General features: G+C 40.5%; 1 non-coding gene across 1 annotated transcript; it reads left to right on the forward strand.

The window, feature by feature from the left end:
* Positions 1-3,022: 3,022 nt before the first annotated feature.
* Positions 3,023-3,125, forward strand: LOC148562110 (small nucleolar RNA R71). Its single transcript, XR_015886693.1, has one exon. It is a non-coding gene; the product is annotated as a small nucleolar RNA R71 (small nucleolar RNA).
* Positions 3,126-23,953: the final 20,828 nt, after the last annotated feature.

The raw sequence follows: 23,953 nt of genomic DNA on the forward strand, positions 1-23,953 counted from the left end.
CACACATCAGTTCAAAAGGTAGATTTCAATCGGGTGGGGCAATGATAAGTGCTGAGGAAAGCTCTCTTTTCAGTGTTTCAAATGCTAGTGTGCATTTTTGATCAAATACAAAAGGTGTATCAGAGACCAATAGGTTGCTTAAAGGCTTTGCAATTTTGGAAAAATCTCTGATAAACCTTCTGTAAAAACCAGCATGGCCTAAAAAACTCCTAATTACCTTGACATTACTAAGTGGAGGTAATTTCTCAATTAATTCTACCTTAACTTTGTCTACTTCTATTCCCTTTTCTGAAATTTTAGGGCCAAGGACAATCCCTTCTGTTACCATAAAATGGCATTTTTCCCAGTTTAGAACTAGGTTTGTCTCTTGGCACCTTTTTAATACTAAGGCAAGATGATTAAGACAATTGGGAAAGGAATCTCCAAAGACTGAAAAATCATCCATGAAGACTTCAATGAATTTTTCAATCATGTCTGAAAAAAATAGATAACATGCATCTTTGGAAAGTTGCAGGAGTATTGCACAATCCAAAAGGCATGCACCTGTAAGTAAAAACTCAATATGGACAGGTGAATGATGTCTTTTTTTGATCTCTTGGATCAACCACTATTTGATTATAACCAGAATATCCATAAAAAAAACAATAATATGCATGTCCTGCCAATCTCTCCAACATCTGGTCCATAAAAGGGAGTGGAAAATGATCTTTTCTGGTTGTCTCATTGAGTTTCCTATAGTCTATGCACATTCTCCAGCCTGTTACTGTTCTTGTGGGAATGAGTTCGTTCTTCTCATTGGGTACAACAGTGATCCCTCCCTTCTTTGGAACCACATGGACCGGACTTACCCATGGGCTGTCGGAAATAGGATAAATAACTCCTGCCTGCCATAGCTTCATCATCTCTTTTTGGACTACTTCTTTCATAACAGGATTCAATCTCCTTTCGGCTTGGATGGAGGGTTTGGAATCATCTTCCAACAAGATCTTATGCATGCATATGGATGAGCTTATCCCTTTTAAATCAGCAAGAGTCCATCCAATGGCATCTTGGTGCTTTTACAGCACCTCGATTAATTCCTCTTCCTGTTCTTGACTAAGGGCAGAATTGATGATCACTGGGTAACTTCCATTACTTCCCAAGTACGCATACTTAAGAGTAGGGGCAGTGCTTTCAGCTCCAGTTTGGGTGCTTCTTTCTCTTTTTTCCTCTCCTCCAATGTGCTCAGAAAAGGCATTTCAGCTGAGTTGACATCAACAACCTCATCATTTAACATGGAGTCATCATCTGTCAATTCTCCAAGTGCTTCTTCAAAGGTTTCTTGCATCACAATTTCCACTGCATCTAGCCTCATACACTCTCCCAGTGACTCTAGTGGATAGCTCATGGCTTTGAATACATTGAACACCATCCTCTCCTCATGTAGCCTAAGGGTGAGTTCACCCTTTTGGACATCAATGATGGCTCCAGCAGTAGCTAAAAATAGCCTCCCAAGATTATTGAGGCTTTAGCTTCTTCCTCCATACCCAGCACCACAAAGTCAGCAAGAAAGATGAATTCTCCTACTTTCATGAGTAGGTCTTCTACTATGCCATGAGGGAATTTAAATAACTGATCTACCAGCTAGAGAGCCATCCTTGTTGGTTTGGCTTCCTCAATCTTCATCCTTTTCATCATAGTTAAGGACATCAAGTTTATACTAGCTCCCAAGTCACACAAGGCCTTTTCAACTATTATTTCCCCTATAATGCAGGGAATTTGGAAGCTTCCTGTGTCCTTCAATTTTTGAGGTAGCTTGTGTTGGATGATAGCACTACATTCTTCTATTAGTATCACCGTTTCATCATTCTTCCAACTTCTCTTCTTGGTCATCAATTTCTTCAGAAACTTAGCATAGAGTGGCATTTTCTCTAATGCTTCAGCAAAGAAAATATTGATTTGAAGTTTCTTGAAGATCTCCAAGAATTTGGAGAATGGGCTGTCCTTTGCATTCCTCATTAGGCGTTGAGGGTAAGGAGCCTTTGGGGCATATGGCTTGAGAACTTCCTTCCCTTCTGATGAACTCGGAGTAGGTGTTTGTGCTTCATCCTTGTCAACTGAACTATCCTCCTCTTTCTCCTCTTTAGTCTCCCTTGACTTCTCTTCCAATTCTCTTCCACTTCTGAGGGTAATAGCTTTGCATTCCTCTTTTGAAGTTGTCTTGGTAGCACTGCTGGAACTATAGCTAGGGGCTTGTTTGGACAAATACCCAATTTGTGCTTCAAGCTTCTGCGTGGCCGCATCTTCATTTTGTCGATTGGAGATTGCTTCCTCCTTGAATTTCCTTATGTCTTCAAACTCTTTGCAAAAGTTTGTAAGCATAGCTTCCATCCTGGCCATTCTGTCATCATCATGTGGTGCTGATTGGTTGGAATTGGGGTGTTGAGAGTGATTATTGTGGCTTTGATATGGTGGATATGAATAATTATTTTGTGTGGTCTAGTATATTTTTTGGTTGGAGTTTTGGTGAGTGAAGTGGTTGTACTGGGTTGGATTATGAGGTCTGTGATCTTGGCCTTGGTTTTGTTGGTTCCCCCACCCAAAGTTTGGGTGGTTTCTCCAACCAGAGTTATAGGTTTTAGAGTAAGGATCATTAGCTTGCCTAGATGAGTTTCCAAGGTAATTAGCTTCCTCCCAGTTAGCTCCTTCTTCTGTCTCCAATTCTTCTTGAGGTGATGATTGAGTGTGGATAGCTGCAGCCTGATTCTTCTCCATTTGCTTGGTCAATTCGGCAAGTTGCTTGGTGATCATCTTGTTTTGTGCCAGAATTGCATCCATATGGTTCAATTCCAAGACTCCCCTGTTGTTGCTTCTATCTGAGGCATAAAAATACTCATTGTCAGCCACTGTCTCTATAACATCAATGGCCTCTTCAATGGTCTTCTTCTTGTTTAGGGAACCTCCAGATGAGTGATCTACAGCTTTCCTTGATTCATAATTCAGCCCTTCATAGAAGATATGAATTTTCACCCACTCATTAAACATGTCAGGGGACATTTCTTTGTCAAATCCTTGAATCTCTCCTAGACTTCATAAAGAGTTTCACCATCTTGCTGTCTGAATGTTTGCACTTCAATTCTCAGCCTATTCACTCTTTGTGGCGGGTAGAACCTTGTCAAGAATCTGCTCATTACATCTTCCCAGGTTGTCAAGCTTTCCTTCGAGAATGACTCCAGACATTTTGATGCCTTGTCCCTCAAAGAAAATGGAAACAGTAGCAATCTATAGGTGTCAGGATGCACACCATTAGATTTAACCATGTCACATATCCTTTGGAATTTAGTGAGATGCTCATTAGGATCCTCTTGGGCACTTCCTCCAAAAGAACAGTTATTTTGGACAAGAGTTATGAGCTGAGGCTTCAATTCGAAGTTGTTAGCATGGATAGTTGGCCTCTGAATACTGCTACCACAATTTCCTGGATTTGGATTGATGTATGATCCCAGGACTCTTCTCTCTTGTCCAGCTGGGTTAGGTCCACCTCTTTTGGCATGGTTATTCATCTCTTCTTCATGATGGTTTTCCATATCCTCCTCCATAGTTATATCAAAGTATTTCTCCTCTTCTTCAGCACCAACAACCCTCTTTCCTCTTACTTCCCTTCTTAATCTCAGGAAGGTTCTCTCCGGTTCACTATCAAAGGAAGTTGAATTTTCTTTTCTCCTATCTGTCATACAATGAACAAGTACAAGAAATAGCAAATGTAGAGTCTACTAAAACAGAGTATAGTTAGCTTGGTTAGAGCAATTTATCAAATAGTTAGTAGGTTAGCTTGCTGGAAAGTAAAGAAGTAAGGTAAAATTAAAGAGAAATAACTAATAGAAAATTGCAGAGAATAAAATGAGTGACTGAAATTAAATTGCAATTAATCAAAAGAAAAGAAAAGTGCTCAATCTAGTTATCCTTCAATTTAGTAATTGTCAATACAAAACCAATCCCCGGAAACAGCGCCATAAACTTGATACGCGGGAATTTGTCTCTCAACAAATTTCCTTCCGGCAAGTGCATCAGATTGTCGTCAAGTAAAAAATCATAAAAGAGTGAGGTCGAATCCCACAGGGATTGGTAGATCGATCAATTATAATTGGAGAATTTTACTAGTTGAGCTAAATCAGAATTGAATTGGGAATCGCAGAAAGTAAAATTGACGGGAAACTTAAATTGCAAGAAATTAAATAAGTTGGAAATTAAATTGCAGGGAATTAAAGTGCAGAAGCTTAAATGACAAGAAATTAAATGGGAAGGGATAATTAGCATGAAATTAAAGAGCAGAAAGTAAATAGAATTGGTAGATCAGAGAATGGGGAGTTTATTGGGTTTTAGGAGATATTGAATTCTTCGGATCAAATTATTTTCACCTCTTTCTCAATCAATGCATTCATTGACATTGCTTAGAAATCTTAGATGATTGGATCCCAATGTCTTGGCTCACAATCTCTCTAAGCATGAACAATTGCCCAATGTCTTGATTTAATTGCTCATGGGAAGAGTTGAAATTCGGTCACTGACCATACCACACAAATTAATAGATCAAAGTGTTGGTAAGATTACATGTCACTATATCCATCCAAACCCCAATCTAATCCAATGTGAGAAAGTAATTCTAGCATAAATTCTTCATTCCTCTCTCAAGGCTCTGAAGAATTCCAATTATGGATAGCTTCTCTCTCAAGACAACTATCCAATTGAATTAAGACCGAAAGCTTTCTAACAAAAATCAAGAGAAAAGAAAGAAGAAGAAGATGAAAACTACTATTGATCCATTGAATTATAATAGAGCTCCCTAACCCAATGAAAGGAGTTTAGTTGTTCATAGCTCTCAAAATAGAAATTGGAATTGTAGAATACATTCTGAAATTCAAAGTGCAGTAAGTGAAAACTCAAAATGGCAAAAGGTGTAAAAGTCCCCATTCTAACTTAAACTCTAAGCTATTTATACACTTTCTTCCATTGATCTTCAAGCCTTGAATTGGGCTTTTGGCCTTGATAGAATTGGGTTGAAGATGGCTCCAATTGGTTGCCCTTGGTGTTGAGAAAAAATCTGTGTGGCATTTTGAATTCTGATGCTTCACGTTTGAGTCAACATTTGAGGTCCAACGTTGACTCAAACGCCATTTTAAAATAAACCAGCAAAACCAGAAAGCTTGCTGTCATTGGCGTTGGACTCAACGTTAGAGGGCCAACGTCAGCTAACCCACACGTACGCGTATCGTGCGCTTCCGCGCAAAAGGGCCAAAAAGCTCATCCACGCGTACGCGTACAGTGCGCGTGCGTGTGGATGCAAGATTTTCATTTTTGTAGTTAAAAACAAGGAAGGGGACGTTGGGCTCAAAGTTGGACCTCCAACGTTGGCGTTTTCACGCGTACGCGTACTGTGCGCTTAGGCGTCCATTGCTATTTTTTTCATCCACGCGTACCCGTCACTGACGCGTACGCGTCGATTCAAAAATTCCCAATCTGAATTATGGGCTGAGCATCGCGGACATTGGAGGCTAGCATTTGATGCAACGTTGGACCTCCAACGTTCGGTCTTGGCGCGTACGCGTACCGTGTGCTTCCGCGCAAACAGGTCAAAAATGCTTATTTACGCGTACGCGTGATGCACGCTTCCGCGCGGATATCAAAAATTGCATTTTTACGCGTACGCGTCATAGGCGCGTATGCGCCACTCAAAATTCTTTCAGCCCCATGATTGATCATTTTCTCATAATGTTGGGGTTAACGTTGGACCCCCAACGTCACCTCCAACGTGAGCATTAGCCATGTTTACAGAGAAGTGCTCTGTTTCTCTTCCAACGTTTGAGGCAACGTTGGTGGTCCAACTTGGCCACCAACATTGCTTCCTCTTCATCCTTTCTGTGCTCCTTCTTCAACCTTCCTCTATGCCTTCCTTCACCTATTATTAACCAATGAATGCATCAAAGATTTGCTAAAATTATGAGAATTCTTATCATTCTTAGCATACAAGTAATCATAGCATAAATCATCATGAAATTGCATCAAATTACTCATGGTTGAATGAATATAGGCATACATGAATTTCTACCCAAATGGCTTACTTATATCTCAAGAAAGTGCATAAAACCTATTAAAAACAAAGAAAAAGGCTAGTGAAACTAGCCTAAGATGCCCTGGCATCAGGGGGGCTTATCGGGAGCCCAGTAATAACGGCCACATTAAGAAGCGAGAGGCCGACCATTCCACATGAAAAGTGGAAATTATTGGTGGTCCTGTTCTAGAAATGGACCACAGCCCCCAATCATCCAAGGGTGTGTTGAGGGTTCAAAATGGGAAAGTTGAAGGAGGTCTTGAATGCCGAGAGCCCTCCAAGCAGCATCCTTTTTCGGACTCGAGACGTTTGTGCCAGGCTTTGAAATCAGCCCCTCATGGAGTAATTTTGGGGTTGTTCCTAAAGGGTTTTTGAGGATTGGTGAAAAAGGAGATGTCGAGGTTTTGGCTAATGAGCAAGTCTTCCCCTTGAGTGTTAGGAAAGTTGTGGAGATGCTTGTTTGCCCTTTCTAAATCCTGAATGGGGCCAACAAAACAGTGAGTTTCACCCCCTACAGTGAAGGGGATAAGGATCCTAGGGTCATCGATTTGAGGCTGAGGGTTGATAAACCCCAATTTCGTGGTTTATCTTGTGCTTAATTTGGGGGATTTTATCACCTTTTCCCACATTTATTCAATAAAATAGCATGGTTTTGCAATTCTCCCTTGATTTGTGCTTAAATGTGAAAACATGCTTTTTAGACACTAAATTGGTGATTTTGATTCATTTTAATTCCATTCGATACCTTGATGTGTGTGTTGAGTAATTTACGGTCATAAGGCAGTTATTGGATGGGAGAAATGAGTAGAAAAGTATACAAAGGGGAGAATGCATGAAGAAACAAAGATCGGGAGTGCATCAAAGGACGCGCACGCGCAAAAGAGATCTCACCCATGGACGCGCACGCGTACATGTCGCTTTCGCGCGGATGGAGAAATTGCCAATCGACGTGCACGCGCACATGGCGCGCACGCGCCAATATTCTTACATGGCCCACTTGAAGGCAAAACGCTGGGGGCGATTTCTGAAGCTACCCAGGCCCAAGTCCAACTTGTTTCTGAGTGTATTTCATGCAGAATTGAAGTCCAAGCAAAGGGGGAATAATTGTTTGTAGCATTAGCATCATGTAGGTTAGTTTCTAGAGAGAAAAGCTCCCTCTTCTCTCTAGAATTAAGTTAGGTTAATTTCCATCTTAGATCTAGGTTTAATTACATGTTTCCATCTTGTTTCTTTTATGATTTCTTACTTCTACTCTCTAATTCTCATGATTTGTAATGTTAATTTCTCTTTTATGTTCATAGATGCTCTTGTTGGATTTGATTTACTTTTAATGCAATTTAATGTTTGATGTTTCTTTATTGTTGATTTGAGTTGTTGATCTTGTTTCCTTGCAATTTGTAGTTGGTAGATTTTACTATTCTTGCTCATTTACCATGCTTTCCCTTTGTACCCACCAAGTGTTTGACAAAATGCTTGGTTGAGATTTAGAGTAGATTTTTGAGCATTCTTGGCTTGGAAAGAGTAATTAGGCAATCATGAGTCATAAAAACCCAACTCATGTTGGTGATCTAGAGTTGTTAGTTAATATTATTTCCATTGATGCTAATCTTTTGCTAATTTAATTAGTAAGTTGATTAGGACTTTTGGATTGAGATTAGCTAGTCTTGTTAGACTTTCTCTCATGGAAGATAACCTATATCTTCTTCCAATGTTGGAGATGACGTAATAAGATAAATTCTTGTTTATATTTGTGACATGATTAATTAGTCTTGTTTGACATTCTCCCTATGTGAAGATGACATGATACCTTCTTCCGTTTGTTGGAGTTGACTAAATAAGATGAACTAATCAATGTATGACTAGGATAGAAAGCCTATGATCTCAACCCTTGCCATGAATGTCTCTCTCTCTTTATTATTTGCTTTCTCTTATTTACTTGTCCTCTTTAAGTACTTGCTTAATTTACTTTTCTTGTCATTTATTTTAGTGCCCCCTTATCAATCAAAAACCCCCTTATCCCTTCATAGCCAATAAGCATACACTTCGTTGTAATTCCTTGTGAGACGATCCAGAGTTTAAATACTTTGATTAATTCTTATTTGGGGTTTGTTACTTGTGACAACCAAATTTTTGATTGGGAGGATTGTTTGTTGGTGTAGAACTATACTTGCAACGAGATTTCAATTGTGAAATTCTATACCGACACGACAATTTTCTTAAATCAAAATGGCGTCGTTGCCGGGGAGTTGCAATGGTGTTATGTTAGTGGTTATTGTATATATGTGAATATTGTAAATAGGGTTTACCTTTTGCTTCTTTGTTAGTTTTTGCTAGTTTTAGGATTTATTTTTCTTGCTTTTTATTTGATTTTGTTTTCATTTTCTCTTGCTATCATGAATTCTCACTTTGGCTATGAGTTTGGTTCTAACTATGTTGTAGAAAATGAGGGCTACAATGAAGATGTGTATCAAGAATGGGATAATCAAAGGTGGGAGGAGCCATATGCATATGATCAATCCTCATGGCAACAACCTCCACCAATGCACTATGAAGAAGAGCCATTCTATGATGCATATCAATCCAATGGCTATGGTGAATCCCCTTGTGACTTTCAAGAACCACCACCATATGCCTATGAGCCATATCCCCAACATAACCCTCAACCATACTCACAAGCCCCTTCTTACCAACCATCTTCATATGACCCTAATCCATATCCATCCTACCAACAATCATATGAGCCATATGAACCACACATAGAGCCACCACTACTCCAACATCAACATTTTCAAGAGCCGCCCCCTCCATATTATTACCAAGATGAACCACCTCCAATACATGAAAACTTTCAACCACAAGATGAACTCTACTTTCCACCACAACCTCCTATGGAAGAATACTCATGTCCTTCAATCCAAGAGTCATATGATCCTATTCGTGATATCCAAGAGGAACAAGAGTCAAGGGATCGTTTCAAGGAGGCATTGGATTAATTTCAAGCAACGATGGAGTGTGTTGTGCAACAAATGGAAAGAATGGGAAATATTGAACCACCACAACTCTACCTAAAAGAACCACCTTCCGACTATAACACATTTCCCTAAAACAAGGAACCATCTCTTCCACCATCACCTCCCGATGAAGCCTTTATGCTAGAATTAAGGGATCTTGAATCTCATATCTTATGGCAACACGAGGAGGATGAAAAGAAATTTGAGAAGTTAAGAGCAAAAACGGTTATCATGGTAGAAGCCATTGGCAACATAGTCTCATCCCGCCTAAGCCTATGCGATCAAGGCACTTCCATTGTGGAATGTAGAGAAGCAACGAAGGAGCTTAGTGAGGGAGTGAACTTGAAGCTCCAAGGTGAAGAAGATGAGTTAAAGCAAGAAGTGCAACAAGAGGAGGAGGTAGAGATTATTGAAGAAGAGGAAGAAGTGGTTGAAGAATTAGGAGATGCGAAACCACCTTGGGAGTCTAGGATTGGAGAAGACCCCTCCAAGATGATTGAATTTGATGCTAAGGAGGAATGTGCACAACCTCCGAGGCATATCCCTTATGAAGAATCGGATGCGATAGAGCGAGAATTGAGTCCCCTTGGTGATGAAGATAGAGCATCAAGTCTTAATAGTGAAGAATCCTTTGAGCATGAAAAACCTTCTCCCGATGAGATGGAAAGCAATGTGGAGGTAAATGTCTCTCACCCTCCCATTTATGATTTGAGTAAGGAAAAAGAGTTAGATAAAATTGTTGAACAAAGGATTGAGATTAAGAGATCTTGTGAGGAGGTGGAAATCCTTATAAAAAGGAGGATGAGAATTGAATATGCTTTAGCAAGACCCTTGGAATCGTCTTTGCCTAGGTTGCCATCTACTCCTTCATTTGAGTGGGTGAAATTCATTTCTATTAGCTTTATTATACCACTTGAATATGGTTTGTTTGAAACGGATGGCCAACTTAGGGAGCTTTGTGGGATGAAGCGTAAAAGAAAAATGTTTTGTGGTTGGCGTTGTAAGTCTAAGCTCATTATGGTTGAAGCTTCAAGGAGTAAAGGTTGGACTAGTGCTCAATTGGATGGGTCTAGAAGAATAGTTTGGTGCTTCCATGAGAATTCATCTCTCTTGCCACCCGGAGGAAATCACCATGATCAACTCAAGGACGGGTGTGAAAACAAAGTGTGGGATCCCGGATCGCACAAGAAAGATCAACTTTGGGAGCCTATGGTTTGTGAAGAACTCCATCAAAGCTTGGAGTTACTAACTTTGAATGATGAAGCACAATGGAAGTCCAAGCATTGGTGGATGTTCAAGGATGGATTCAAGCACAAGCCACCTTGATGAAGAGCTCCCCATAAGTCCAACTTAAGGACAATAAACAAAAGTGTTAGGTGGGAGACACCCCACCATGGTAACATCTTTTCATTTTTCCCTTTTGTACATATTGGTAAAATAAGTTTAATTTCATGTTTTGTTTTATTAGTTGAATTTAATTGGGAGTCTAGTAGGTTAAATAAGGTTTTATGATGTTTTGGTAGTTGTTTGGAGGTTTGGAATGCTTGATTTGGTGCAAAAACATAGAAAAATTTTGAAAAACAGAGCACCACCCACGCGCACGCGCACTCCACGCGTACGCGTGAATCAAGCAATTTTGGCCATCCACGCGGACGCGCCATGTACGCGTACGCATGGATTAAATTTTTCCCCCTCCATACATTCACCCGAGAGTTGTGCCTGAAGTGTGCCAACTTTGTGCCCAAGGCACGCGCACGCGTACCTTGCGCGTACGCGCCCCTCTCGAAATAAGCCATCGATACGAACGTGCCATGTACGCAAACGCGCCGCTTCCATTGCACCACCATCCGCGCGCGCACGCCATGCACGTGTACGCGTGGATGCCCTTCTTTCAATACACTTCTTTTCTTCTCCTCTTTCCATTTCTTTCCCCCTCCTTTCTCCTTTCCTTCTCCTACTCATCATCCAACACTACCAAACACCATGTAACACCATTTCTTTTAGTTAGCTAGTTAGTTTAATTTTTGTTTTCCATTATAAGTGTTGGATTACTAATCTTATTTACTGTTTACTGCTGCTTATTACTAATAGGATGTTAGTTTAACATCATTGATGTTAATTGTCATTTTTGGATTCTTTGTTGAGGTTATATCTGGTTACTTGGTTCGGAAATTTTCATGCTTAATGCTCGTGAATGCCAAGTATATGTTACATTGCCCTTAAGCATATTAACTCTTTGAATTGCATGTTTTGGCCACCATGCATTCATCATCTATTGTTAGGCAATTGTATATTCTCATTGCATTTTTTTTAGGTGATGCTTGTTTATGGTTACCCTTCTTCACATCACTTATTTCATACATTGAGATTGTGGAATTGTGAAATTGGATCAAAGCTTACCTAGTGACATATTTTTGAGCTTTGTAAAGCTTTGTGGGCCATGCTTGCTATGTGATTGATTTCCACTTCTATCTTCTTTGTCCTAAGTTCCATAGCATCCGTGTGTTTCACCTCTATGCCACTTAGGTGTTGCAACAACTTTGATATATGTCATTGATTGTTGTATGAGTTTCTGATGAGCGGATATTTTATACGCTTTTTGGGGTTAATTTTATGTAGTTTTCAGGATGTTTTAGTTAAGTTTTTAGTATATTTTCATTAGTTTTTAGGAAAAATTCATATTTCTGGACTTTACTATGAGTTTTTGTGCTTTTCTGTAATTTCAGGTATTTTCTGGCTGAAATTGAGGGAGCTGAGCAAAAATCTGATTCGGGCTGAAAAAGGATTGCGGATGCTGTTGGATTCTGACCTCTCTGCACTCGGAATGGATTTTCTGGAGCTACAGAAGTCCAATTGGCGCGCTTCTAATTGCGTTGGAAAGTAGACATCCAGGGCTTTCTAGAAATATATAATAGTCCATACTTTGCTTAAGGATAGACGACGTAAACTGGCGTTCAACGCCAGTTCTATGTTGCAGTCTGGCGTCGAGTGCCAGAAACAGGTTACAAGTTGGAGTTCAACGCCAGAAACAGGTTACAATCTAGCGTTGAACGCTCAAAATAGCCCAGGCACGTGAGAAGCTTTAGTCTCATCCCCAGCACACACCAAGTGGGCCCCATAAGTGGATTTCTGCACTATCTATCATAGTTTACTCATTTTCTGTAAACCTAGGTTACTAGTTTAGTATTTAAACAACTTTTAGAGATTTATTTTGTATCTCATGACATTTTAGATCTGAAATTTGTAATCTCTGACGGCATGAGTCTCTAAACTCCATTGTTGGGGGTGAGGAGCTCTGCTGTGTTTCGATGAAGTAATGCAACTATTTCTGTTTTCCATTCAAACATGCGTGTTCCTATCTAAGATATTCATTCGCGCTTAATTATAGAGAAGGTGATGATCCGTGACACTCATCACCTTCCTCAATCCATGAACGTGTGTCTGACAACCACTTCCGTTCTACATCAGATTGAATGAGTATCTCTTAGATTCCTTAGTCAGAATCTTTGTGGTATAAGCTAGATTGATGGCGGCATTCATGAGAATCCGGAAAGTTTAAACCTTGTCTGTGGTATTCCGAGTAGGATTCTGGGATTGGATGGCTGTGACGAGCTTCAAACTCGCGAGTGTTGGGCGTAGTGACAGACGCAAAAGGATCAATGAATCCTATTCCAGCACGAGTGGGAACTGATGAGCGGATAATTTATACGCTTTTTGGCATTGTTTTTAGTATGTTTTTAGTAGAATCTGGCTACTTTTAGGGATGTTTTCGTTAGTTTTTATGTTAAATTCACATTTCTGGACTTTACTATGAGTTTGTGTGTTTTTATATGATTTCAAGTATTTTCTGGCTGAAATTGAGGGACTTGAGCAAAAATCAGATTCATAGGTTGAAGAAGGACTGCTGATGCTGTTGGATTCTGACCTCCCTGCACTCAAAATGGATTTTTTGAAGCTACAGAACACAAATGGGTGCGCTTTCAATTGCGTTGGAAAGTAGACATCCAGGGCTTTCCAGCAATATATAATAGTCCATACTTTGCCCAAGTTTAGACGACGCAAACTGGCGTTCAACGCCAGCTCTCTGCCCAATTCTAGCGTCCAACGCCAGAAACAAGTTGCAAAGTGGAGTTCAACGCCCAAAATGGCACAAAAGTTGGCGTTCAACTCCAAGAATGACCTCTCCATGTGTAGACTTCAAGCTCAGCCCAAGCACACACCAAGTGAGCCCCGGAAGTGGATTTATGCATCAATTACTTACTTCTGTAAACCCTAGTAGCTAGTTTATTATAAATAGGACTTTTTACTATTGTGTTCGACATCTCATGACATTTTAGATCTAAACTTTGTACTCTTTGATGGCATGAGTCTCTAAACTCCATTGTTGGGGGTGAGGAGCTCTGCTGTGTCTCGATGAATTAATGCAAGTATTTCTGTTTTCCATTCAAACATGCGTGTTCCTATCTAAGATATCCATTCGCGCCTAACTATGGAGAAGGTGATGATCAGTGACACTCATCACCTTCCTCAATCCATGAACGTGTGTCTGACAATCACCTCCATTCTACATCAGATTGAATGAATATCTCTTAGATTCCTTAATCAGAATCTCCGTGGTATAAGCTAGATTGATGGCGGCATTCATGAGAATCCGGAAAGTCTAAACCTTGTCTGTGGTATTCCGAGTAGGATTCAGGGATTGAATGACTGTGACGAGCTTCAAACTCGCGAGTGCTGGGCGTAGTGACAGACGCAAAAGGAGGGTGAATCCTATTCCAGCACGATCGGGAACCTCATATGATTAGTCGTGCTGTGACAGAGCATTTGGATCATTTTCACAAGAGGAGGGGATGTAACCATTGACAACGGTGATGCCCCAACACACAGCTTGCCATAGAAGGACGTGCGTGTGTGAATTAGAGGACGAAGGAAAGCAGTGATTCAGAAGACAAAGCATCTCCAAAACTCCAACATATTCTCCATTACTGCATAACAAGTAACCTTTACCCATGCTCTCTTGTTTATTCGCAATTCAACTGATAAATACAATTGACTTCCTGACTAAGAATTGCAAGATAACCATAGATTGCTTCAAACCAACAATCTCCGTGGGATTCGACCCTTACTCACGTAAGGTATTACTTGGTCGACCCAGTGCACTTGCTGGTTAGTGGTACGAGTTGTGGAAAGTGTGATTCATAATTCGTGCACCAAGTTTTTGGCGCCGTTGCTGGGGATTGTTCGAGTTTGGACAACTGACGGTTTATTTTGTTGCTTAGATTAGGAAAAATTTCTCTTTTTTTGTTTAGAGTCTCTTATTATTGTCGTGTTAAAATTTTAGAATCCTTATTTTCTTTTTTAAAATCTTTTTCAAAAATAATTTTTCTATTAAATCCTGTGCCAAACTTTAAGTTTGGTGTTTTCTTGTTGATTTTTCTGTGTTTTTCGAGAATTTTAGTTTGGTGTTCTTCCTTCATGTTCTTGTGTTCTTGTGAGTCTTCAAAGTGTTCTTGAGTTTTCCTTGTGTCTTGATCTTAAAATTTTTAAGTTTGGTGTTCCTTGGTGTTTTTCCTCCAAAATTTTCGAAAACTAGGAGCATTAGATCTAAAAATTTTAAATCTTGTGCTATTTTATTGTTTTTCTCTTTCCTCACTAAATTCAAAAATATCTTTTCTCTCTATTTCTAAAACAAATTTTCGAAATTTATTTCTAAAATCCAGATTTTTTTTCAAAATTTAAAATCTTTTCCAAATCATATCTTTTTTCAAAATAATATTTCCTAACCACTTCCCCTCTCCTCAATTTTCCGAAAATCTTCACCATTTTTATTTATCTTTTTCTTAGTTTCAAAAAATAAATAAATAAATAAATAAAAATATTTTCTGTATTTTACATCATCTCCCTTTCTCCATCATGGACCTAAGCGGAGATGAACAGTCCACGAGGACTCTGGGGTTATATTCTAACCCCTCTACTGCTTCATATGGGAGTAGCATCTGCATACCCTCCATTGGAGTCAGTAGCTTTGAGTTGAATCCTCAACTCATTATCATGGTGCAGCAAAGTTGCCAGTATTCTGGTCTTCCACAGGAAGAACCTACAGAGTTTCTGGCACAGTTTCTACAGATTGCTGACACAGTACATGATAAAGAAATAGATCAGGATGTCTACAGACTATTACTGTTTCCATTTGCTGTAAAAGATCAAGCTAAGAGGTGGTTGAATAACCAACCTAAGGCCAGCATAAGGACATAGAAACAACTGACAGAAAAATTCCTGAATCAATTCTTTCCCCCAAAACGGATGACACAGCTAAGGCTGGACATCCAAGGCTTTAAACAAGGAGATAATGAATCTCTTTATGATGCCTGGGAGAGATACAGAGAGATGCTACGAAAATGCCCCTCTGAAATATTTTCAGAGTGGGTTCAGTTAGACATCTTTTATTATGGGCTTACTGAAGGAGCTCAGATGTCTCTAGATTACTCAGCTGGTGGATCTATCCACATGATAAAGACAATTGAAGAGGCTCAAGAGCTCATTGATACAGTTGCCAGGAATCAGCATCTGTACCTAAGCAATGACCCTTCCATGAAAGAAGAGGTTAAAACAGCAACTGCTGAACTCAGTCCTGCAAAACAAGCTGCAGAATTCAATCAGCAATTGGACTTTCTAACAAAGCAGTTAGCCGAATTCAAAGATAGACTACAAGAGACAAGGATGGCTAATACACATATGGAAGAACAGTTTAAGCAAACAAAGCAGCAGCTGTCAAGGCAAATAACAGAAGAATGCCAAGCAGTTCAATTAAGAAGTGGGAAAACATTAAATACCCCACCTCAAGGCAGCAAAAAGCTAAGAAATGAGCAAACCACCCAAAATTTACCTGAGGACAGTAAGAGCCCAGGGAAAAGTAATTCTGGAACTAAAACGCCAGAAATTTGGTGGAAGGCTGGAGCTGAATGCCCAGACCATGCTCAGGACTGACGTTCAACGCCAGAAACAAGGCAGGACTGGCGTTCAACGCCAGAAATAGGCACGGATCTGGCGTTGAACGCCCAAAATGGGCAAGATCTGGCGCTGAACGCCCAAAATGGGCACAGCTCTGGCGTTCAGACGCCAGGAACAGACAAGGAGCTGGCATCCAATTTCACTCCAGCTTCTAACCCTGGCACTCAATTGCCAGTGAGGGATCAGACACACACAAATGCTGATAACAACTCCTCTAAAAAGGCTTCTTCAACCACTTCTGTAGGCAATAAACCTGCAGCAACTAAGGTTGAGGAATATAAAGCCAAGATACCTTATCCTCAAAAACTCCGGAAAGAGGAGCAGGATAAGCAATTTGCTCGCTTTGCAGATTACCTCAGGACTCTTGAAATAAAGATTCCATTTGCAGAAGCACTTGAGCAAATACCTTCTTATGCCAAGTTCATGAAAGAGATCTTGAGTCATAAAAAGGATTGGAGAGAAACAGAAAGAGTTCTCCTCACTGAAGAATACAGTGCAGTCATTCTGAAGAGCTTTCCTGAAAAGCTTAAAGACCCTGGGAGTTTTCTGATACCATGCATATTAGAAGGAAATTGCACCAAGACAGCTTTATGCGATCTTGGGGCAAGCATCAACCTAATACCTGCATCCACTATCAGAAAGCTTGGTTTAACTGAAGAAGTTAAACCAACCCGGATATGTCTCCAACTTGCTGATGGCTCCACTAAATACCCATCAGGCGTGATTGAAGACATGATTGTCAGGGTTGGGCCATTCACCTTTCCCACTGACTTCATTGTGCTGGAAATGGAGGAGCACAAGAGTGCTACTCTCATTCTAGGAAGACCCTTCCTAGCAATTGGACGATCCCTTATTGACGTCCAACAGGGGGAAATAACCCTGAGAGTCAATGATGATGAGTTTAAGTTGAACGCTGTCAAAGCCATGCAGCATCCAGACTCAATAACAGACTGCATGAAAGTTGATCTTATTGACTCCTTGGTAGAAGAGATCAACATGGCTGAGAGTCTCAAATCGGAGTTGGAAGACATCTTTAAAGATGTTCAGCCTGATTTGGAAGATTCAGAGGACATGAAAGAGCCTCTGAAATCTCTTCTGGAAGAGGAAAAACCTCCTAAACCCGAGCTCAAGCCATTACCACCATCCTTGAAATATGCATTTCTGGGAGAAGGTGACACTTTTCCAGTGATCATAAGCTCTGCTTTAAATTCACAAGAAGAGGAAGCACTTATTCAAGTGCTAAGGACACACAAGACAGCTCTTGGGTGGTCCATAGGTGACCTTAAGGGCATAAGCCCAGCTAGATGCATGCACAAAATCTTATTGGAGGATAATGCTAAACCAGTGGTTCAACCACAGAGACGGCTAAATCCAGCCATGAAGGAAGTGGTGCAGAAAGAGGTCACCAAATTACTAGAGGCTGGGATTATTTATCCTATCTCTGATAGCCCCTGGGTGAGCCCTGTCCAAGTGGTCCCAAAAAAGGGAGGCATGACAGTGATTCATAATGAAAAAAATGAACTGGTTCCTACAAGAACAGTTACAGGGTGGCGCATGTGTATTGACTACAGAAGGCTCAATACAGCCACCAGAAAGGATCATTTTCCTTTACCATTCATAGACCAGATGCTAGAAAGACTAGCAGGTAATGATTACTACTGCTTTTTGGACGGCTACTCAGGCTATAACCAGATTGCAGTAGATCCTCAGGATCAAGAGAAAACAGCATTCACATGTCCATCTGGAGTGTTTTCTTATAGAAGGATGCCCTTTGGGCTGTGTAATGCGCCTGCAACCTTCCAGAGATGCATGCTCTCTATTTTCTCTGATATGGTGGAAAAATTTCTGGAAGTCTTCATGGATGACTTCTCAGTATATGGAAACTCATTCAGCTCCTGTCTTGATCACCTGAAACTTGTTCTAAAAAGATGCCAAGAGACCAACCTAGTTTTAAACTGGGAAAAATGTCACTTCATGGTGACTGAAGGGATTGTTCTTGGGCATAAAATCTCAAACAAGGGAATAGAGGTGGATCAAGCAAAAATAGAGGTAATTGAAAAATTACCACCACCTGCCAATGTTAAGGCAATCAGAAGCTTTCTGGGGCATGCAGGATTCTATAGGAGGTTTATAAAGGAGTTTTCAAAAATCGCAAAACCTCTAAGCAATCTGCTAGCTGCTGACACGCCATTTGTGTTTGACACAGAGTGCCTGCAGGCGTTTGAAACGCTGAAAGCTAAGCTGGTCACAGCACCAGTTATTTCTGCACCAGACTGGACATTACCATTTGAGCTAATGTGTGATGCCAGTGATCACGCCATTGGTGCAGTATTGGGACAGAGGCATGACAAGCTTCTGCACGTCATTTATTACGCTAGTCACATTCTAAATGATGCCCAGAAAAATTACACAACCACAGAAAAAGAATTACTTGCAGTGGTTTACGCCATTGACAAGTTCAGATCATACTTAGTAGGATCAAAAGTGATTGTGTATACTGATCATGCTGCTCTTAAATATCTACTCACAAAGCAGGATTCAAAACCCTGGCTCATCAGATGGGTGTTGCTTCTGCAAGAGTTTGATATAGAAATAAGAGACAGAAAAGGGACAGAGAACCAAGTGGCTGATCATCTGTTCCGGATAGAGCCAGTAGAAGGGATGCCCCTCCCCTCTCTTGAGATCTCTGAGACTTTTCCGGATGAGCATTTATTTACCATTCAGAAAACACCATGGTTTTCCGATATTGCAAACTATAAAGCTGCAAGGTTCATACCCAAGGAGTACAACAGGATACAAAAGAAGAAATTAATTACTGATGCAAAGTACTACTTGTGGGATGAACCCTATCTCTTTAAGAGATGTGCAGACGGAATAATCCGTAGGTGTGTGCCTAGAGAAGAAGCACAGAGGATCCTGTGGCATTGCCATGGATCTCAATATGGAGGCCATTTCGGAGGTGAGCGAACAGCCACCAAGGTCCTCCAATGTGGCTTCTATTGGCCTACACTCTATAAAGATTCCCGAAAGTTTGTACGTAACTGTGACAGTTGCCAAAGAGCTGGTAATCTGCCTCATGGTTATGCCATGCCTCAACAAGGAATCTTGGAAATTGAGTTGTTTGACGTATGGGGAATTGACTTCATGGGACCTTTCCCACCATCATTCTCAAACACTTATATTCTGGTGGCAGTTGACTATGTATCAAAATGGGTTGAGGCCATTGCCACACCCACCAATGATACTAAAATAGTGCTGAAGTTCCTCCAGAAATATATTTTCAGCAGGTTTGGGGTCCCTAGAGTACTAATCAGTGATGGGGGCACTCACTTCTGCAACAAACAGCTTTACTCTGCCATGGTTCGGTATGGAATTCGCCACAAGGTGGCGACTCCATATCATCCACAGACTAATGGACAAGCTGAAGTCTCTAACAGAGAGCTAAAAAGAATCCTAGAGCGGACTGTAAATACCCGTAGAAAGGATTGGGCAAGAAGCTTGGATGATGCTCTGTGGGCATACAGAACAGCATTCAAGACTCCTATAGGGACCTCTCCATACCATCTGGTCTATGGTAAGGCATGTCACCTGCCCGTGGAACTGGAACATAAAGCCTACTGGGCAACCAGATTCCTAAACTTTGATGCCAAATTAGCTGGAGAGAAAAGATTGGTTCAGCTAAATGAGCTAGAGGAATTCAGATTCACTGCTTTCGAAAATGCCAAGCTTTATAAAGAAAAATAAAAAAAGTGGCATGATAGAAAGCTTTCATCTAGAATCTTTGAACCAGGACAAAAGGTTTTGTTGTTTAACTCTAGGCTCAGGCTATTCCCCGGGAAACTGAAGTCCCGGTGGAGGAGACCATATGTGATTACAAGTTTATAACCATATGGTTATGTGGAGCTTCAAGATATTGACTCTGACAAGAAGTTCATTGTTAATGGACAGAGAATCAAGCACTATCTTGAAGGCAATGTTGAGCAAGAGTGCTCAAGGCTGAAGCTAGATTAAAAGCTCAGCAAGGTCTAGCTAAGGACATTAAAGAAGCACTTGTTGGGAGGCAACCCAATTTTTATTTATTTTCATGGTTTTTCATGTTTTATTAGGTTCATGATCATGTGGAGTCACAAAATAAATATTAAAAATTGAAAACGGAATCAAAAACAGCAGAAGAAAAATCACACCCTGGAGGAGGATCTCACTGGCGTTTAAACGCCAGTAAGAAGCATCTGGCTGGCGTTCAACGCCAGAACAGAGCATGGTTCTGGCGCTGAATGCCCAAAATGGGCAGCATCTGGGCGTTTGAACGCCAGAATTGCACCCTGGAGAAGAGCTGGCGCTGAACGCCCAGAACAAGCATGGTTCTGGCGTTCAACGCCAGAAATGGGCAACAAATGGGCGTTCAACGCCCAAAACAAGCACCAATCTGGCGCTGAACTCCCAGAGTTGTGTGCAAGGGCATTTTGCATGCCTAAATTGGTGTAGGGATGTAAATGCCTTGACACTTCAAGATCTGTGGACCCCACAGGATCCCCACCTTCCCTCCTCATAATCCTAGTTTTTTTCCACATCTTCTTCTTCATCTATTCCTTCTTCTTTTGCTCGAGGGCGAGCAACATTCTAAGTTTGGTGTGGTAAAACAATTATGTGAAGGATCTATAGCTCAGTGGTAGAACATGTGGCTACAAATCAAGAGATCCTTGAGATACCTCAGGGGATACACTTCCCTCCACATAATTATTGGAAGCAATTGAGGATAGAAATACCAAAAATCACTGGGAATCAAGCCACAAAGGCAAGGAAGAGACATAGAAGCGTTCAAGAACATCATTGGTTCCTCAAGAAGGAAATGCCATCATCACTAAGGTGGACTCGTTCCTTGTTCTTACTTTCTCTGTTTTTCGTTTTCTCTATGTTAAGTGCTTATCTCTGTTTGTGTCTTCATTACATGATCATTAGTAGTTAGTAACTTTGTCTTAAAGTTATGATTGTCCTATGAATCCATCACCTCTCTTAAATGAAAAATGTTTTAATTCAAAAGAACAAGAAGTACATGAGTCTCGAATTTATCCTTGAACTTAGTTTAATTATATTGATGTGGTGACAATGCTTCTTGGTTTCTGAATGAATGCTTGAACAGTGCATATGTCTTTTGAAGTTGTTGTTTAAGAATGTTAAATATGTTGGCTCTTGAAAGAATGATGACAAGGAAACATGTTATTTGATAATCTGAAAAATCATAAAAATGATTCTTGAAGCAAGAAAAAGCAGCAAAGAACAAAGCTTGCAGGAAAAAAAAAAAAAGAAGAAGAAAAAATGGCAAAAAAAAAAAAACAAGCAGAAAAATCCAAAAGCTCTTAAAACCAAAAGGCAAGAGCAAAAAGCCAATAGCCCTTAAAACCAAAAGGCAAGGGTAAATAAAAAGGATCCCAAGGCTTTGAGCATCAGTGGATAGGAGGGCCTAAAGGAATAAAATCCTGGCCTAAGCGGCTAAACCAAGCTGTCCCAAACCATGTGCTTGTGGCATGTAGGTGTCAAGTGAAAACTTGAGACTGAGCGGTTAAAGTCAAGGTCCAAAGCAAAAACAGAGTGTGCTTAAGAACCCTGGACACCTCTAATTGGGGACTTTAGCAAAGCTGAGTCACAATCTGAAAAGGTTCACCCAATTATGTGTCTGTGGCATTTATGTATCCGGTGGTAATACTGGAAAACAAAGTGCTTAGGGCCACGGCCAAGACTCACAAAATAGCTGTGTTTAAGAATCATCATACTGAACTAGGAGAATCAATAACACTATCTGAACTCTGAGTTCCTATAGATGCCAATCATTCTGAACCTCAATGGATAAAGTGAGATGCCAAAACTATTCAAGAGGCAAAAAGCTACAAGTCCCGCTCATCTGATTGGAGCTATGTTTCATTGATAGTTTGGAATTTATAGTATATTCTCTTCTTTTTATTCTACTTGATTTTCAGTTGCTTGGGGACAAGCAACAATTTAAGTTTGGTGTTGTGATGAGCGGATAATTTATACGCTTTTTGGCATTATTTTTAGTATGTTTTTAGTAGAATCTGGCTACTTTTAGGGATGTTTTCATTAGTTTTTATGTTAAATTCACATTTCTGGACTTTACTATGAGTTTGTGTGTTTTTCTGTGATTTCAGGTATTTTCTGGCTGAAATTGAGGGACTTGAGCAAAAATCAGATTCAGAGGTTGAAGAAGGACTCCTGATGCTGTTGGATTCTGACCTCCCTGCACTCAAAATGGATTTTTTGAAGCTACAAAACACAAAATGGTGCGCTTTCAATTGCGTTGGAAAGTAGACATCCAGGGCTGTCCAGCAATATATAATAGTCCATACTTTGCTCAAGTTTAGACGATGCAAACGGCGTTCAACGCCAGCTCTCTGCCCAATTCTGGCGTCCAGCGCCAGAAACAGGTTGCAAAGTGGAGTTCAACGCCCAAAATGGCACAAAAGTTGGCGTTCAACTCCAAGAATGACCTCTCCACGTGTAGACTTCAAGCTCAGCCCAAGCACACACCAAGTGAGCCCCGGAAGTGGATTTATGCATCAATTACTTATTTCTGTAAACCCTAGTAGCTAGTTTATTATAAATAGGACTTTTTACTATTGTATTCGACATCTCATGACATTTTAGATCTAAACTTTGTACTCTTTGACGGCATGAGTCTCTAAACTCCATTGTTGGGGGTGACGAGCTCTGCTGTGTCTCGATGAATTAATGCAAGTATTTCTGTTTTTCATTCAAACATGCGTGTTCCTATCTAAGATATCCATTCGCGCCTAACTATGGAGAAGGTGATGATTAGTGACACTCATCACCTTCCTCAATCCATGAACGTGTGTCTGACAATCACCTCCGTTCTACATTAGATTGAATGAATATCTCTTAGATTCCTTAATCAGAATCTCCGTGGTATAAGCTAGATTGATGGCGGCATTCATGAGAATTCGGAAAGTCTAAAACTTGTCTGTGGTATTCCGAGTAGGATTCAGGGATTGAATGACTGTGACGAGCTTCAAACTCGCGAGTGCTGGGCGTAGTGACAGACGCAAAAGGAGGGTGAATCCTATTCCAGCACGATCGGGAACCTCAGATGATTAGCCGTGCTGTGACAGAGCATTTGGATCATTTTCACAAGAGGAGGGGATGTAACCATTGACAACGGTGATGCCCCAACACACAGCTTGCCATAGAAGGACGTGCGTATGTGAATTAGAGGACGAAGGAAAGTAGAGATTCAGAAGACAAAGCATCTCCAAAACTCCAACATATTCTCCATTACTGCATAACAAGTAACCTTTAACCCATGCTCTCTTGTTTATTCGCAATTCAACTGATAAATACAATTGACTTCCTGACTAAGAATTGCAAGATAACCATAGATTGCTTCAAACCAACAATCTCCGTGGGATTCGACCCTTACTCACGTAAGGTATTACTTGGACGACCCAGTGCACTTGCTGGTTAGTGGTACGAGTTGTGGAAAGTGTGATTCACAATTCGTGCACCAGGAACCGACAGATGATTAGCCGTGTAGTGACAGCGCACATAGACCCCTTTTCACTGAGAGGATGGATGGTAGCCATTGACAACGGTGATCCACCAACACACAGCTTGCCATGGAAGGAACTTTGCACTTTTGCATGCATGAAGGAAGAGGAATACAAGAGAAAAGCTGAAATTCAGAAGAGAAAGCATCTCCAAAACCCCAACATACTCTCCATTACTGCATAACAAGTATTTATTTCATGCTCTTTTATTCCTCGCGATTCAATTTGATAAGTGAATTTTTTTCCTGACTAAGAGCTACAAGGTA

The sequence above is a fragment of the Arachis ipaensis genome, chromosome B6 (genome assembly GCF_059453495.1).
Source record: "Arachis ipaensis isolate K30076 ecotype BB chromosome B6, ASM5945349v1, whole genome shotgun sequence".
Classification (NCBI taxonomy): Eukaryota; Viridiplantae; Streptophyta; class Magnoliopsida; order Fabales; family Fabaceae; genus Arachis; species Arachis ipaensis.